Source organism: Curcuma longa, unplaced genomic scaffold (genome assembly GCF_044706935.1).
Source record: "Curcuma longa cultivar G26 ecotype Majalengka, Jawa Barat unplaced genomic scaffold, ITB_CL_G26_1.1 contig_25184, whole genome shotgun sequence".
In the NCBI taxonomy this organism is placed as follows: domain Eukaryota; kingdom Viridiplantae; phylum Streptophyta; class Magnoliopsida; order Zingiberales; family Zingiberaceae; genus Curcuma; species Curcuma longa.
Genome location: NW_027432670.1, coordinates 8,218 through 10,956, shown reverse-complemented (window position 1 = coordinate 10,956; position 2,739 = coordinate 8,218).

Genomic DNA, 2,739 nt, shown 5'->3' with positions numbered 1-2,739 from the left:
CCCTTCTTCTTGGTCGCAGCAGGCTTGCAGATGGCAGGAGAACGTTGCTCTGGGAGGCGTGGCGAACTCGAGGCCGGTCGAAGGACGTGGGCAGGTGGTGACTTGGAGGAAGAAGATGTTGACGCCGGAACATGGAGATGAAGAACAGTGCTCTGTTCTTGTTGCTGGCAGAGGAGACCGGTGGGAAGCAGAGGTGATGGATGCCGAGCAGGGGAGAAACCCGTGGTCGGCAGGACGCGCAAAACAATAGGACGCGCAATTAGGGCTGGCCCTCCTTCACGCGACGGTGGGAAGAAGATGAACAGGAAGAGTCACAACCCAAAATCGTGAGCTCCTCTTTTATGAGGAGCTACAGTAGCCGGCCAGGGTTAATCAGATTTAAACCGGCTTAAATCAGATTAGGGTTTTTGGCTAAACTAGACTTTAACCATAAACACTGTAGCAAACCGGGTTGAGCTTTGCGCTTGGTTCACTATCCAAACGAATTCCGATTTGATCCAAACTAGTTTTGTTCGTTTTGTCTTCCCAAGATAAAACTTTTCATCTCTTTCCTTTTGCCAAAATCTCTTCCATCATGAACCAAACCAAGTTGGTTCAACTCGGTTCAAAATTGAATCATTTGGTTCACCAACTAAACGAGCTCTGATTTGAACGAAATCAGTTTCGTTCGTTTCGTCTTCGTAAGACGAGTTCCATCATTTTATCCATTGTTTGGTCCAACCAGATTTTATCTCTCTCATTCTGAGAATCCAATTCTCAAACTCGTTTTAAGTCCTTCGGAGAATTTGTTGTGCGTGTGACCCAATAGGTTCCCGGCTATGTTGGCCGTCCATAATTAACTATTAATTACAGAACAATCATGAGTGACACCTAGTAGTATATCATGATCCCTAATTGATCGGAAAATCAATGATTGATTCCAAAACATTTCTAAATCTTTCAACAGCTCCACTGAATCGTGCCTCGTTCCTTTCACCATCTTATACCCGCTTGGTTCAGGACATGGTCTATGTGTCGGTCCCCACTAGGCTGACTATGTCACACCTAGCCTAAGCTGCTTTCTTGTCCTATAGATTCAAGTTACTTGTATACGTATCCAAGAGTACCGTACTCTTGACATGTAATACTTTGGCCAAAGACTTTTAGTAACAATCCTGACAAGCGGCTGCAAGGTAGACGTCTTCTTTTTCCAAAGAGCGATGAATCCTTTGTGGGCTATTCAAACACCTTCGGACACTTCGACTTATACCTAATCATCTCGGGTCCACACCTCCTTGGAGATGCTTGCTTAAGATGTCAAAGTATAAGTCTTCATGAACAAGATGACTTGAATACCGCAAGTCAAAGAAAATTCGCACTTAAGCTGTACTGAGATCTTCATTGATATATGATATCGAACCATATGAAGTCTCAAAGCATGTCACTCCAATGAACTGGTTACCCTTAACCAGCATCCATGTTTAACTCTCAACATCTAATGTCGACAGCAATGAGATCAACTGCTTGGCTAACCAAGGAGTTCAAAACGTGCTAATCTCGACAGAATCGTGCTCATCAATTCCTCGACTAGGGATTATTCTAATATATTCATAATTACATGTGTAGAGATGCTCACTAGTTATGATCCAATCACAAATTCTCTCACGCTATGAATCGTATTGTGGATATTCAGTATTTGAGTTTAAGATCCAATCAAACACATATGAAATATGTACTCAAATAGTAAATTACTATTTATCCAATAAATAGTATAATCGTAAGGCGATTGCCTTAAGACACCTCTCAAATCTAACACCACCACCACCACAACAACAATGATCCACACCTACTTCTATCATGCATATGTCATGATGCTCAAATTAATAAGTGAGGCCTACATCTAATCAGGCATAATCACATCAACTAGAACAAGTCATCACTCACAGATCAACAATAAAATGCAACTGTATAGAAGTAATCAGAAGATCATATCGAGATCAATCAACAAGATATCAAGCAACGAAGGTAATAAGGATAACAACAAGATAATTAACAATGAAAAATAATCATACACTACTAATAGAACCTGTGTTGATCAAGCACAGGAGTACCCACCTGGTATGATGAATTTCGATACAAGAACCCCCAAAAATAAAATCCTCGTACGTAGCAGGATCCACCAATCAAGGTCCTGCAATTATAATAACACCATCCACAAAATACAATTATATTTTAAATTCTACAACAAATCAAATCCTAATCAAAAATTAGGGTTAACCTTAATCGGATCAAATCGAATCAGATCCGTCAACAGATCCAACAAATCTGATCAACTGGATCCAACCATCCAATTAACTCAAGTTAACCTTAACCCAATCAACTTAACACAACTAACCTCCACAGATTAGAAATGACAACCGATCAATCTAACAAAATCACAAGCCACAACCCTAATAAAATCAACTTCACAATAGATCAACCTTCACCACGGGTCAACCCCACTCTCCACTGAATTTCCAAATAGCAGCAACAAGACTGGATCGACAAATGAAACCCTAGTTACCATCAATTCCCAATAGAATTGAACTCCCAATAGAAACCAACAAATCCCAACACCCGATCAACAATGATCTATAACAGATCAATCCATGAACCTATCCCCCAGAAACAACAAATCCTCCTCAACAAAACAACAACCATGACAAAATCAACCAGGCAAGAATCGATTGGAACAGATCTTGATCATCCAAGAAAGCCGAT